At 29.7% G+C, this 16,932-nt stretch overlaps 1 long non-coding RNA gene across 1 annotated transcript; it reads right to left on the bottom strand.

The window, feature by feature from the left end:
* Positions 1-1,673: 1,673 nt before the first annotated feature.
* On the bottom strand, positions 1,674-15,169 carry LOC111064072. Its single transcript, XR_005571640.1, has 2 exons — positions 14,960-15,169; positions 1,674-2,141 (listed from the first exon to the last, which is right to left on the bottom strand). It is a non-coding gene; the product is annotated as an uncharacterized LOC111064072 (long non-coding RNA).
* Positions 15,170-16,932: the final 1,763 nt, after the last annotated feature.

Here is a 16,932-nt window from a genome sequence, read left to right as displayed (position 1 = left end):
AGCTATTAATTCTGTTTTCACTGCGAAAGTCTTCATAATAATTTATATCACTGAGAAGGATTTTCGTTCATTTATATAGGATTTATTATATTTGATTCCCTCTTATCCTTAAGTCTCTCATTTCAATCAATTTGGTATTCTGTTGAGATGTGAAGACATAAATTTCACCGATTGCTGAACCATCGATTGAAAAAGCTAAAACTGCGTTTACACCAAAGTTATTAACAAAATGTTAATAACTTAATCTTTATAGATTCTATTAGATTGAACATAACTTATCATACACATGATGAACATATGTGTTTGTCAATCTAATAAAATCTATAAGGATTAAGTTATTAACATTTTGTTAATAACTTTGGTGTAAACGCAGCTTTAAAATCACTTTGATCTAGTTTTTACATGATGTTAGTTATGATCACCATCTTGTTATTAAAATAATAGTTATAAATTGATACCAATATACATAGATGAATATGTTTTTCAAATCCTATATGATTATAAAATCTCATCATTGTGAAGTTATATTTTGCTCTTTTCTCTTAGAGTATGATTGGATTTCTCAATTTAGTCAGTTCATTGTTGAACACTTTTTATGTTTGATTACTGAGAATAGAAATCATGAAAATAATCCTCCATATAAACATTAAATTCATGGCAGAGATTGTAGAAGTTAATGATTTTGACACTATATCAAAATGATTTAATCGTTAAATTTTGTTATCCATTACTGTGTTGATAACTGGAAAAAATATTTAAATTCCTCTACATCTCCAAAAAATTTAAAAGAGAGCCCACTACATTTCACTATTGTAACGATATAGGCATAGAAACAGATTTACCTCAATTAATTCGGATTAAAATTGAATTACTTGATATGAAATTAAAATGTGAATATTGTTGCGAATGCTTATTCAATTAAAGTATGAATGAATATATTCATACACATGTATGAATTTTTCGGCAAATAAATTTCAAATTTCGAATTAAAGTACATAAAGTATTTTATTAGGGCTACTTGGGTTGTTAATTATTATATAAATTACTAGTATGTACCCACTTAATACTTTTTTTGAATGAAAAAAGTACGGTATACTTTTTTTAATGAAAAGAAGTATAAAGAACAGGGTATCTACTAGTAATTTCTGTAATGCTTATTTTATTATTTTTCTATTTTAAATTCTAAAAAACATCAGTAATGGTAAATTATTGAAGCTCTTTTCTTTAAAAATTATACAGGATTCTTCTAGCTACGTATTGTCTTATATTCTATTTGAAGAGGTGAAAGGTAACAGAAAATAAAAATACAATAATTGAGAATATTTCATATTTAATTGCGGTAAATTCTAAAATTTATAATCATTTACCAAATTGCTGGAATTTTTCAATAGTTCTGGCTCTATGCAGCGAGCCAACTACATAGAAATCTGTTGTTGATCCACAATTTTCTCACTAATTCGTGACAGTTTATTTTTGTGCTGATGTGGGCCCACTATCAAGTCATGAGACAGATACTGCAATCATAAAGTTATGAAAAGATGTACTATGGTAGCAAAGTTAGTTAGACGTCTACTAACGTTGCTATGGTATGGCATAGGATTGTGGAGAGGTGGTTTTGAGGAGAATTCATTTCAATTTGTTTGTAGATAGTTTTGAAAAAAATATGTTAGAGATAAGAAAATAATATGTTTTATTTACTCATGTATCGTCCATCTAGTGCATTATTTAATTGCAAAAATCCATGAAAATTTCAATATTTAACGAATGTATGTTAAATTCATGATATTATGATAAATTGAAAAGAATTATTATTATTACCTACTATTGATTGTAGTATTTTATTTACAGAGAAATATAATCTTTAGCAAGGGAGCAACTCCTTTTTTACAAATTATAACAAATAGGCCTACTGGTTAGCTCACGTAATTCTCATATTCATAATATTATTTAGTCTGAGTTTGTATTAATAGTTAATGAGTTTGTGTATTACATTGGTTTTCAGTTTATTCCTTAAAAATATAAAATATTGTCTACTATTCATATCAATCAATCAATCTTATGTAAAGAGTAGAGAGATACTCGGGGTATTTATTCAAAAGCGTGGATAATTCTAATAAATTGAAATTTGAGATCCACTGTACCTGCAAAACAAAAACGTCAGTTATGAAAAATCATCAACATAAAATTTTAATTTCCACACTTCAATTTTATTATACTCTGGTGAATCAGTTGAAAAATCTCTCAACAATTATTCTGTAGTTATAATTGAAATGTACTCTACATAGTGTAGGTGGCACTTTTCATATTTCATTCATTAAATTCGGCTCTGTACAGCAAAAAATTATCTTAGGCTCCGTATTGGGAGCTGTATAAATATTATTATAGCTACAATTTCGTGATACACTAGTTTAAGATACAATGTAATCCTATAAAAAGCGTATTTGCTCGTGAATGAGTGATTTCCTCCTCTCGGTTCGAAAGACTAGTATTCATTTTAAGCAGGAATGCGTAGGTGCTTGAAATAAAAATTAGCAGCCACTTCATCACTACTTAGAATGTAATATGCTTGTCAACATCATTCCTCAAGAAATGTGAATGCTCAACACTCTTCTCAATTCCACTACTGTACTCCCGCTTGACGACGTATTCAGAGGATGCAGCCAGTTGATGATAAGTGGAGATTAACTAAATTTATGCATTACATCTATTTCACCTTAGTGGTGAATGAATAATTTACAATAGCTTATTGTAACTTTACTATCAAAACTCATAAGCTCCTCCTGGTAGATTTTGATTTTTTTGTCAGTTGAATATAATTAGCTACGGTAATTTATTATTACATTACAATATTTTTTTCTTTGAAAGTCTGTTTACTTTCCGTACCGTACTGTATTTGTTATTTGGTAATACATGATGAAGTTATGTGGAATAAAAAGTACTGATTTCTGTAGTATAACTACGGTATATTAAATCTTAGATGTCTATTTAACTACAATACTTATCATATTAACCAAGTTTTTGAAATTTCAGGTTTTTATGGCTGTGCACCAAACTTTTGGAAACATTTTACTGGTTACATTTCCATTTGGATACAAAAAAGTTACCAAAATGAAAAAAAATCTCTGAGGAAAACTTACTACTTTTACTTTTCTAGGTATGAAAAATTAACTTGTAATAACTCAAGTTGGGCTATTTTTCAAAATTTAATAAATCGACCTAGAATTGATAGAAGTAAAAATATCAAATATCTCATGAGATGGATAATATTTGAGAATACATCTCCTCACAATTTCATGAATTATTAATTATTTCCACCAATTCGTAAATGGATCTCCCGCAAGATTTCAACTTTCAGCCCTCATCTCAAAAACTAAAAATTATGAAAAAATGTTTTCCTTCAAAAATGTTATTTCATTTTTGAAATTTTTCATTTTTCTAACTTGATAGTATCCAAATCAAAATACTTTTAAAATGTCATCAACAGTAAAACGTTTCCCAAAGCGATGTACAAAACCTTAAAGTGCACTACTATTTTCATATATCATACAATATATAATATACTGTACCAATATAATTAATATTATAGATTAATTTTCTACTGTAATAGCTACAGTGTATTACAATTTACAAATAATATATTATACAAATGTGTTACCAGTTATAATTCATTATTCAAGTACAGTACCGTACCTGGCATCTTCATCACAACTCTAGTCATGTGTATTGATTCTTTATTGATTCATACAATAAGTAAATAATTAAAAATGATAGGAAGAAAAAAAAGAAGTTAATTTAAGAAATTGCATTGGGATACAGAAACTCAATAATATTCAAAGATATTATTAATACAAAACAGTAAGATATGAATACATAAAAATGTTTGAAAAACATATAACATTTTTGGCTGTTTCATTTTTGTCTACTTTTAATTCGGTTTTATAAGCTACAGATAAGGCAATATATAAGGTTTAAGGCAATGTGAGACAGCAAATTTATCATAGCTCCATATTAAATAAATTTCCATTCTTATAAAAAATGGAGAATCACGTATTCATTCAATCTATCAAATCATTTTTGAAGTAGGAATAGTTCCATCAACAGACCCACCAGATAAAGAATAATGCTGATATAGGATATAGAGTAACTCAAAATACTATAATAATTTTAAAATAATACAGTACTTAAAATAAACTTAAACAATACTTGGCTTGCAATAGGTGGAAATAGAATTTTCAAATACTGATAAATACTGTTAAATCTATCTATCTATTAATAATGCATTATTTATTCAATCTACTTAATTATAGTCGTATAAGCACAAAATTACCATAACATTTAAAGTTAATCCAATCGAAAGAAATTGGTTCAACGTCATTAGATATCAATGACCATTGTTATAATAAATCATAATTGGTAATTCAACGATTGCAATATCAAACAAATATACAAGATAAATGGATGGATAAATTAAATAGCGTCCACTGACCACCTAAACCCCTGGATCTGGAACTTGACAAAAATCTAATAAATGTGAAAAAAGAATTTGTGTTATAAAGAACCTACTAGGTACACAGTACAGTGAACCTTATCGTTGGTTAGTATGAATGTATATTAATAAATATCTATCTAGGTAGGTAAAAATAGTTTAAATAATAATCAAAACTTATTTTGTGTAATAGAAAAATAGATGAGATGAGAAATTCAAGTTCGAGAAATTCTTGTCTCAAGAGCTAACAGATAACGAACTCAACACCGAAATCGTTTTCCATGAGTCTGCCTTAGATAGTAACGTGAGTTGAGTTAATTTATAGTGATTAATCAATTACAATATGTCTGGTAGATGGCAGAAGTTTTTGTTGAAGCGAGATGATGATGACTGTTGAGGAGAGGGAAGATGAGAGAGGAGAGCGTGGCTGCCCATGCATAAAGCAGGAGTGAGTAGAGAAAAACAGAAAAAAATTCTCTACGGCACTACTACTTAAAGCATAGGTGACCTCATCGTTGATTCCAAACACCAGCTGTCGCCGCTGCTTCTTCAACAATTTTAAATTATTCTATCAGAAGAGTTTGAAAAAAACTACAAATTGTTCTATCAAAAAAATGTAGCTACAAAATTCCTATTCACGAAGCCAGAATTTAATAATCTAAAAACAGGATTCAGAACAGAATATAGTGCCACATTAAATTTATTACTTTTCTCAATCATAAGATCGTGAAAAAATTTATACTAATTATGTTACTGTAGGTACTATATAATTAAATTATTGCCGATACTCATTTACTCACTGAATTTAAAATTGTTCTAACAGAAGAGCTTGAGGAAGCTACAAAATTGTTCTATATAAAAATGTAAGTTATAAAATTCCTTTACATGAAGTCAGAATTTAACAATCTGAAGTCAAGATTCAGAACAGAATATAGTGGCAGATAACATTTATAATTTTTTCAATAATTAGGACCATGAAAAAATTGACACTGATGATGTAACTGTACGAATAATACTAATTAATTATTGCCAATACCGTACTCATTTACTCACTGAATTTTAAATTGTTCTAACAGAAGAGTTTGAGGAAGCTACAAATAGTTCTATAAAAAAATGTAAGTTACAAAATTCTTATACATGAAGTCAGAATTTAACAATCTGAAGTCAAGATTCAGAACAGAATATAGTGGCAGATAACATTTATAATTTTTTCAATAATTAGGACCATGAAAAAATTGACACTGATGATGTAACTGTACGAATAATACTAATTAATTATTGCCAATACCGTACTCATTTACTCACTGAATTTTAAATTGTTCTAACAGAAGAGTTTAAGGAAGCTACAAATAGTTCTATAAAAAAATGTAAGTTACAAAATTCTTATACACGAAGTCAGAATTTAATAATCTGAAGTCAGGATTCAGAATAGATTATTTAGAGCCAGGTTAAATTTATAATTCTTTTTTCAATAATTAGGATCATTAAAATAATTTACACTGATGATGTAACTGTACGAATAATAATACTACTTAATTATTGCTGATACTCATTTACTCATTTAATTTTAAATTGTTCTAACAGAAGAGTTTAAGGAAGCTACAAATTGTTCTATATAAAAATGTAAGTTATAAAATTCCTATACATGAAGTCAGAATTTACAATCTGAAGTCATGATTCAGAACAGAATATAGTGGCAGATTGAATTTATTTATTTTTTTCAATAATTAGGATCATGAAAAAATTGACACTGATTATGTAACGACTGTACTTATAATACTACTAATTAATAATCATTGCTGATACTCATTTACTCACTGAATTTTAAATTTGAGTTTGAGGAAGCTACACATTTTTCTTTCAAAAAATGCAACTAGTTACAAAATTCATATTCGCAAAGTCATAATTTAATAATCTGAAGTCAGGATTAAGAAAAGAAGTGCCAGATTAAATTTATATTTTTTTCAATAATTAGGACCATGAGAAAAATTGACACTGGTTATGTTACTGTACTAATAATAATACTAATTAAGTCTATGTCCGATACTAATTTACTCATTTAATTTCACTCTCTCCAACTATTTTGTATTATAACTACAGTGAGATCTACGTTATAATGACAGTATTTTATTAAGTGCTGTTATCCTTGTCTATCATTCGACAAAGCAGATAGCGCTACCTTTTCTAGCTCCACTTCGTTACCAGATCGTATTTCAACAATGTAAAAATATAATTATTTAACAAAATATTTCAACTTAATTATGAAAATTCATTATTCAATCATTGAGAAATATATTTCTCTGCAAATAAAATAATAATTGTTAATTATGTTAAATAAGAATGAACAGTTACCGTAATATTACATCAGATATACCGGTATCAGCTGTCCCTTATAGAATTATAGAAGGTAGTGGCAAGGCAGAGAATTGGCAACGGTGCTCTCCTATTTTTCTTAACTGTCATTACAACGTGGACCTCACTATATGTATTTAAATATACTATTTTTATTTGCGTAGGCAAATGTCTGAACCTGTGGTTCCTCTCGTACTGAGCAGGATTACTATCGCAACGACATGTCATCAGTAGGGTTAAACTAACCTACTACTCTAGTAGTTTAATTTTGTTTCAACAATATGCATAAGTGCTATATTTGGGCTCTGCATCTTATTACATGATGGGTCAATATTTATAAGTTAATGCTAAATTTGAGCAATTTTTAATTTTTGAAAACCTCCAAAAAACTGATCAGCACTAAATAAAATTTGACCAAAATACAGTGAATAATAATGTACTAATAATGTTTCAAAAGTTGAATATTAACTAGGGCTACAGATAAAAAATCCATTTAGACGCCACTGATTGATAGATCTAGGCTACTTTTTTTTGTTTTAACATGTTAATGCCATTTTCATTCACTTTTTTTCTATAGCTATCTATCTAGTCTTAAGACTAATGATCTAATTCTGTCTACTCTCACCTACCTACAAATTAAAAAATCAAACTAGCCTTTTCCAGCCTTCAGTAAGGCTAATATTAATTAAAACAATTCTTTCGTTTATTGTTGTATACACCACATAAACTTTTTGAAAATAAAATCATAGCAAAGTATCATTCTCAAAATCTTTCTAGAAATAACTTGTGCTTGTTTTTTTAAATAATGAATGAAAAGCCAATTTCAAAATAAACTGGGCTATGAATTTTACCAATTTTTCAGTTAGACGTTCATGAGATGATTCCAAATATTCAAATCTTAATCAAAGATTATATTTATTGAACAATATTTATCTCAAGGAATTTTAGTGTAAATAAGATAAAAATTAATATTTCTTATAATTTAATGTGATTTACAAATTCAAGTGTAGGCCTATAACAATTCATGGAATTCATTAAGTATTCGGTGTGGTTTGTAATTTCAAGAGAAAATTATTTAAGTTACTGGGATTAATAATACTGGATTATTTTTAACTTGAATATTTAGCAAAAATTGAATAATGAGAAAGATTCCGAATTCCGAATATATAGAGAATATGTCTATTCACAAAACAAATCTGAAGGCATATTATAGCTTGGTGAAAGCTTGATATCGTAAAACGTTACTGGATTACAGATGGAATTAAATAGAGAATGCATTTATTCAAATTCTAATTAATATATAATTATTATTCAACGAAAATCCTAAATAAATGCTGTAAATCACCCCGAAGACTTCTGCTACTGCAGACATTGACAACAGGGTTAACAGCTAGATGGAAATTCGATGAGAACTACTATCCAAAAATTAAAGATGGCAATTGGGAGGTACCGGGCTCGATTCCCGGGCTGGCAAATAATTTTTGGATAGTAGTTCTCATCGAATTTCCATCTAGCTGTTAACCCTGTTGTCAATGTCTGCAGTAGCAGAAGTCTTCGGGGTGATTTACAGCATTTATTTAGGATTTTCGTTAAATAATAATTATATATTACTGGATTATTTTTAACTTGAATATTTAGCAAAAATTGAATTATGAGAGAAAATCCGAATATATCAAGAAAATATTCAGTTACAAAACAAATCTGAAGGCATATTATAGCTTGAAGGAAACTTGATAATACATTACCGGTACCCATCTGGAGGTGGAGTATTGTGTCCGAATGACTATATCGCGTCCTGGGAATCACAGAGGCCGTTTAGCCTATTTCCGCTCCGGCAAATAATGCAGATTTGTAAGGACACAACTAGAACTAAACTGCTCGATGGTAAGAGATGCACTGAGGAAGTTCGAGTGAGTCCTGCACTTTTCAAAGACGGAATGACCGGGCATGTGTCACGAAATTCAGTCGAAACCGATTTTCTTATCTCAGTTTCAATTCAGAATAGTCTAAACAAAGATAATCGTAATCTACCAATGGTGTGTAATGTTGGTTTAGACGCATCGATGATGTAAATCGAGAGAGAGCCCTATCATGTTTATGGTATTTTCCAGACGTTCATAGCTTTCTTCTTCCCAGTCCCGTTTCTTTATTTACAGAAATCTATCTGCTGGCTATCTTAGTCATCATTCTCGCTCCTAATGTATAATAAATATGCCAACTCAAGGGAATACTGAAAACCGACCCAAATGAGCTCTGGACTTCCTCGAATGATAATATTATAAACAAACTGTGACATCATACCATTTTAGAAGTGAGTTTGAGAAGAGTTGATAACAAAATTTGAGCGATTTATAATTTTCTTCAAGTTTGGAAATAACAAAGAATTGAACTTTTTTGTGACTTGATAACAAAATTTGAGTGATTTCTCATTTTCAAGTTTAGAAATATTGAAGAATTGAAATTATTTCTGACCAGAGAGCCCCGATCTATTTAGATTGCCATATTCATATTAGGAAGGCAAAGCTAAAGGTAGGAACTAACAAAAAAATCCAACATAAACAATATAAAAGTTTAGGCAACTTCATCTGATTAGGCTATAAGTTAGGTACTGTACAAAATGACAGACTTCAAACTTTTTATTCTAATATTTTTGATAAACCCTCTGAAGTTTGTAGCTGCATTAGTTCTATAAGTATTTAATAGTAGTTATTTAGTTATACAGTAAACAAACATTATCATCAATTATTACTTAGCTTCAGTTAAAATGGAAGAATCCAATAATTTACATCCAAATAATGAAATAGTAATCAATTAACTTAATAATTATAGATGTTCTTACATTACAAAATCATGCTAGGATATCAATCTTAGAAAAATTGTAGAAATCAGATTCCAATAACATACTTTATTTTCAGTCTAAAAATGAATTATTATAATTTGTAATTAAAATTATAACTTTTAAATTTTTCAGCACATAATCATGTAGGTACCGAGGTACTATATGTGTAATAATTTATAAAACATAAAATCACTTCACTTGTATGCTACTTCATTAAAATTATTAAAAACCATATAGAAACATGAAGTACGCATCTATTTTTTCAAACTGTTTGAAATGTTTTAAAGTTAACATTTTTTAAATAAAAGGGTACTTCATGTTTCTAATAATTTATAAAACATGTTCAAATACAATATTACCTACTGTGAATTTTGTAGCATTCTAATAAAATATTAAAATTATGGATCTAGCTCCAATGCATAAGTCTATATGTGTGTATGAGGCATGGTTGTACTTTCTCCTGGATTTTATTGGATGATTCATCTGTGAAGTCGGTTGTTGGTAGAATGATGGATGAATGTGTGGGTGTTTGAAACTGCGACCGACACAACAAGCATCCGCAGACACGTCACACAGAGGCTAGAAGCCACTGTGCAATCTGCTTTTCGAAAATGTTGCACATTGTATCGGTCACAAACTCAATACACTCACTTCTCTCCGTTCGAACCAGGTGCAGTCAACTCCATTAAAAGTAGAATGAAATAAATTATGTCAACTTACAGAGAACTAAAACATTACAGATGGAAACAAAGTAAAAGTTGCATTTGTTCAAATGCTAATTGATAAATACTTATTATTAAACGAAAATCTCAATTAAATGCTGTAAATCACCCCGAAGATTTCTGCTACTGCAAATATTGACAACAGGGTAAACAGCTAGATGAAAATTCGATGAGCGCTATTATAATAATTTTTTATTGCAATAATTTGTGTATAGTAGCGCTCATCGAATTTCCAACTAGCTGTTTACCCTGTTATCTATATTTGCAGTACTGTAGCAGAAGTCTTCGGGGTGATTTACAGCATTTAATTGAGATTTTCGTTTAATAATAATTAACTAAAACATTCACGTTATATTTTTTAGACTCTACAGCAATATATTTATTAATTCATAAAATAAATAATATTAATATTTATCAATTAATATTAACATTAATATTTATCAATTCATAAAATAGAGCCTTAAATATAGCGTAGAAAGCCTTAAATATAGTCTCTTGAATATTTTCCCATATAAAATTGAGGAATTTTTTGAAAAAATCTCCACTGAAACTTAATGCTATACATATCCTAATATGTATAATGTAATATGTATTATCCATTGATCTATTCATTCATTCTTCATTGTTTCCATTTATATTAAGTTGACGTTTCATACATCACTAGAGCTTTGGTCTATGAAATGAAATTATATGAACAGCTTATTTCAGAAAGGGACCTGAGTAAATTTTTATCAATTTTTCAGTTTATGCTGGATTCAGTTACTATGGAGGTAGACACATAGTTTAGTGCAGAAAAGAATCCGATTCAATGTCTATATCACAGAGAAATCATATGACACATACTATGTCTATTGCAGAAAGGGACCCAAGTCAGTGACTGAAGTACTTTTCTGCACTAAAGTAGCAAGTTGGTAAACCTGCATCTTGTCCGCTAGAGCGCTACAGCTGGTATTATTATTATTATTTAAGCTTAGAGGTTAGGTATTCTGCATTTTGCAATTAATTCAACAACACTTATTATAAGTGTTAACACTGCTTATTACTATTGTAATTTCAATGTCTCTAAAGTTGATCCGAATACAATACAACTTCCTCAAGCACTAGCTTATACTAATTCAGAAATGATACCTTTGAAAAAAGAAAAAATTGAAGACCTCAAGAAAGCTTTGAAGTATGTCCCTCATGAACATGAGCCTTTTTATCAAAAAATAATAAATTTTTCAGAGCAGAATCAATAGAATATCAAAAAATGTGAAGTTATCTGCTCTCATATCGCTGTATTTGTGTCAAAGTTATGAATAATAAATGAAATTGAATTTCTTATAGTGAGAGTTGATAATTTTATTGCAGAAAGGTACCAAGTCCATGAATACAGGGACAAAAATAATCTTTATACTTAAACTATCTCATAAAATAGGATATTATGGGTACTAACAGACTTGTACAGATGTAGTTGGCATAAAAAAAATCATCAGGTCGAAAAAATTCGAATTGTTCTATCCAGACAGTTTTTTGCAGTTCCTGAAAAATCACTAAAAGTGACTCAGGTCCCTTTCTGAAATAAGCTGTTTAATGAAAATTGTGTAATAAATAAACAAAGGCTGGATTTTTATATTTTAGCCCAGTCTTAAAGATTAAATTCATAATTATATTTTCTTCTTAATCGTAGTTCCACTCAAATAGAAAGACCATTATGTGGACTTGAAATAATAAGTTTCTCTTCACATGGAGTTCCAGATTTGTAATAACTCGACAGATAAATGGACAGAACAAAATGTCAGTACCAATAAAATTGAAATATTATTTGAAATATTATCCGGAACTGGTACTGTTACAATGGTATTTTTGCTGAGAAATTGTTTATTCATTATACAATATAGAATGCTGAACTATAATGTTTTTTTAGTTCTATTTACATAGAAAAATTTACAATATTCTTGAAAAAAGCACTTAGACGTTGGAAGTTAGTCTTTCTCTAGCTTCATCATATTTTGATATAGTTGTGGCTCTAAGGAAAAATTGAAAGATTTATAATACAGAACTATTAATATCAATTTTTATAATTATGTTTCTCATTAGGGAAAATCTTGAGTTACTAGAAATTCATTTTCAGATTTCGACTTCTATTTCTACTGTAAATTTGATAATTCACTCACAATCTTGCGTTTTTTCGCTATTACTCTCCAGGAGTAAAATGCATTTCAAGAGTTCCTGAGAAAAATGTGAGTTGCTTATCAAATTTATTGGATTCTGCCTTATTTTTAGAATATTTTTGTGATATGAAAAATATGAAAAACTTTTTTAGAGATTTATTTTCACATCTATAAACTTGAGAGCAGGGAATGTAGAGACGGATTTTCATTACCGTACGTACACACGGCACGTCACTTTCCACCTATTTTAGTTTACCCAGTAATTGTATAAATGGAGATTGTTTGATTGTGACTCAATGAAAAGCACTGGCTGCTAGTCTCAACATTCCCTGTCTATAGACTGCTTTAGATTATTTTAATTTTTTCAACTTTATAATTCAAATTTTTCAACTTTATATTTTCAATTTTTCAACTTGATATTTTCAATTAAGATAGTTTAAAGTGCAGATACAACCATTAATTTCTTTCAACATAGTCTTCAAATCTCATACAGTGGGGGAATGAATCATTAGTAAACACTGTATATAGTAGACTTCCAACGTTGTTTGTAGAAGAGAAAGACAATCATGTTAGTCATATATTATTATAGGAAGTGAACTGAATTGTTCGAGCAATCGAACGTATTCACGTTTTGTGTAAATAGGAACTCTAGAGATATAGTTCAACAGAAGATTGCGGCAAGGATGTGTACAAACTTGATAGCCATCCACGAGGCTTCTATTGACATTATTTAATGAGCAAGGGACAAAGATCGATTTTCGACAAACAATGTATTTGAATGTAGATTAGGCCCCACAGAGCTAAAAATGAATACTATTTTCATACAATTCCATATTAAATTGCAGAATAATCATGACAAAGTACATGGTAGTGAATCATTCAACTCTCAATATCATTTGAAATCTATAAAAAATATATTTAGCCTGTGACATGCTTTTCAATACTTGATAATTCTGTGAAGAAAGTGGATTCTCAAGTCTCGACAAAATTCTAATTATAGATCTGGTGATGAGGTGACACGCAATTAATTTTATTTCTGTGTAATCCAATCAGATAAAATTTGAAGAGGTAGGTAGAAGATTAGATTCTGAAGGTGATTTCACTTTATAATTGTTATAGAGGGTCTATACTGTTCCAAACTGTTGATAAGTTCTAATTCACCAATGTAGAATGTATGTAGGCTATAGGGTATCTATTATACTGTTGGAATAATTAAACGCCTTCTATTTTATAAATAAAAAATACAACCATGGATACAATATCATTCTCAACTATGAATGATAAGAGCTGAAAAGGAGTAAGAGCTTTCATAAGAGCTAAAGTGGAGTTACAATTTTAGATGGACTCTATACTACCGATAAGTAATTTTAAAGTTCATAACTATATACTAGCATAGACTATAAGTAAACAGTTATATATGTGCTACGGTACTATATCGATAGCGGTGTTGATGGCCTCTAGACCATCGAGACACCAAACAGTAGAACATGGTAGCACATCAAACTATTTCACAATATCAAGACATTTTTTAAAAGAGCAACTACATTCGAATTCTTATTTTGTATTTCTTGATACCGTAATCATGCGTAGCCCTCACCAAAAAGTTAATATATATTTTAATAAATACACACCCAATAACATTTGAGATTTTTAATTGCCTACTACAAGTACGGTACAATGGGTTACCTGTATTACAATGTACAACTTCAATGGATTAATTCTAAATTAAAATTGAAACATTTTTGACAAAATAGTTCCTTGCTATTCTTACATTTCCTGATTACATTTCCTGATTACATTTCCTAAATAGTTCCTTGCTTACATTTTTTCTGATATTTTTATTCATCTTTGAAAATTCATTAATCACCTACTCTAGTGCATGGGTTTCCCATAGTTGAGTAGATTAATAGAATTAAATTCCATATTTTTTTATAGACCTATTGTATTGTATTTTAGATATTTTGTACTTTTTTATGTTTTAATTGCTTGTTTGTATTTTTTTAAAGGAAATTTATTTATTCATTATTATTATCAATTATAATTTTTTACTTAAGGAATAGCCCTTCTGATTCTCCACCCTGTCATAATTGCCTACTTGGAAATCATTCTGTGGCATCATTGACAATATAAATTGAATAATCGCTGATTTATTATTACTTGAATTTAAATTTCATTAAACAAAGAGGTACCAAACTTAATTGTTTAAATTCAATAAATTGTCGAAAAACAACACTATCTTACTCTGTCAATTTTAAGCTCTTAAATTACTCATCGCCACATATCACTTTCCACACTACATAATTCCAACAATTAACTTTGAAATTTGAATCTAAATTCATTTTTGAAAAACACGCACGTAAGGTACTCACGAACAATCGAGTCGCATCCACTTCTTATAGCAACTTACCAGACTTCAACTATTCTTGGGTCTAAAGATGAGGCAGCGTACCAGTCTAGAAAATTCCTAGTTATATTAGAGCGCAATCGGAACGAAAATCAAGTTGATAGTTTTCCCTCTGATTGAAAATCAGATCAGCCCATCGGCCTACAACAGGTGTCTGTCCTAAACGACTACTATTTTCCGAGCTCCCTCCTCCTCGCCTTGCCTACATGACTCTATTATTTTCATTATTACTGTAGTATCATCGTGGCAGGCTTTCATCACGAAACAATGGGAACTGTGATCAAGTGTACACAGGTGGCTTAAAGCGATGCTCTACCTCCAGACAAACAAACACTTTCTATCGTTTAGCCGAATCCGTGCTAGCTGAGAATTCGTTAGCTTTCTGCAAGCCGGGCTTGATTCAATTCAAAGTACTGTACACTATTTAGGTTGCAATATCAATAATATAATTGAGAGCAACATATGCTCATTAAATTTCAATTCCTCAAACCTTCAACAGGTACGGTAACTGTGCAGGAAGTGACTAACAAATTATGACTGTCAATTCAATTCATATTCCTCCACGTCTCCAGTTCAAAATAATAATATAAATAAAAATATAAATCTGAGTACCCAGATTTTACAAATTAAACTTTTTCATCAAATTTCTCTACTAAGTGGAAAATTTTCATAGAAAATTTATATTTATATTTATATTCAAAAGTAGCTCTAAAGAAAAAAAAAACCAAAAATGATAATGTACAAAAAATAAGTATTATACTATTTATACATTTTGGGGGTGGGGGTTGGTTTATTGCTCAAATTTTTCATAAAATTCCGTTACTAAGTGGAAAATTTTCATAGAAACACCCTAAAATCAGAGAATATTTAATAAGTGTCTCCCTGTGTGTGTTTTTTTTTCTTTGTTTATAACTTGAAAACCATTGCCATAAATAATATTTGAGAATTTATAATATGATAGCGCAAAGAAAATTCAGTTACGAATTTATGCGATGAAGAATCATGTGGGTGCAATAGAATTTTTCAAAATGAACCATTTTTCTAATTCCTCTTCAATGTTTCTTTCTATTGGGAACTGCTTCTTAATGCTTCTCTATGATTAGCTAACCTCAGTCCACTCTACAGTTTTTGGCTATTATCCATCAATTTAGACCAATTCATGTAATTTGAAGGAATGGAATAATTTTAGAGGTGTTCACTATAGAAAAGTTTGGTTCTTGTAGACTAATTTAAATTCAAAAAGGATATAATAACGTATGGTTATCGGTTAGCCCTAGCCCAATAAATGACTGATAGTAGGAGAAATAAAGTGTATCTCATCTGTTGACTATTGATTTCAGTATCCTGGGAAATCTAGTCACGTACAGTCCGGGTCCTGTAGCTTTGCCTATCGACGGAGAGTCACTTGACTACAATACTACCCGTTCAAAAACATCGAACATCTGTAGAGAGCTTCCTGGATCTAGGGATCTAGGTACTCTGGAGCGTATGTTTTTTTTAAAGTAGGGGTATCACCCCGCGAACCATACCTTGCCTATATGCCGTTTCAAAGTAACGGAGGCAAAGCTACGGGATGCGTACTATTACGGTCGTATTTTTTACGAATTTCCCAGACAATGGATAACAATTGTTGCTAAATACTAACTCGGTCAATCCTCGATAAGTATTTGAAGTAAGCCTATTTATAGACGAATAAAATTATTTTTTATCAAAGTACTTTTAGTTAAGTGGCACGTTGTTTTTATCGAGGGTTTCGACATGGGGTTTACTTCTCCCCATAGCTATGGAAAACCTATTTGTCTATAAAATATTCTGTGTTTAACATCTCAGGTAATGCGGTATGTAAACTACCGTTTACTGAAGTGAACTTGTGGAAATCTGAAACTTGTTAACATTCAACAAACCTAATAATTCATTCAGGAATCAAAGAAATGTTGATGTTACTTTTGAAGATCAATAAAGCAGGACGAAGATAC

This window comes from Nilaparvata lugens, chromosome 1 (genome assembly GCF_014356525.2).
Source record: "Nilaparvata lugens isolate BPH chromosome 1, ASM1435652v1, whole genome shotgun sequence".
NCBI lineage: Eukaryota > Metazoa > Arthropoda > Insecta > Hemiptera > Delphacidae > Nilaparvata > Nilaparvata lugens.
This window is presented reverse-complemented; position numbering and strand designations above follow the sequence as displayed.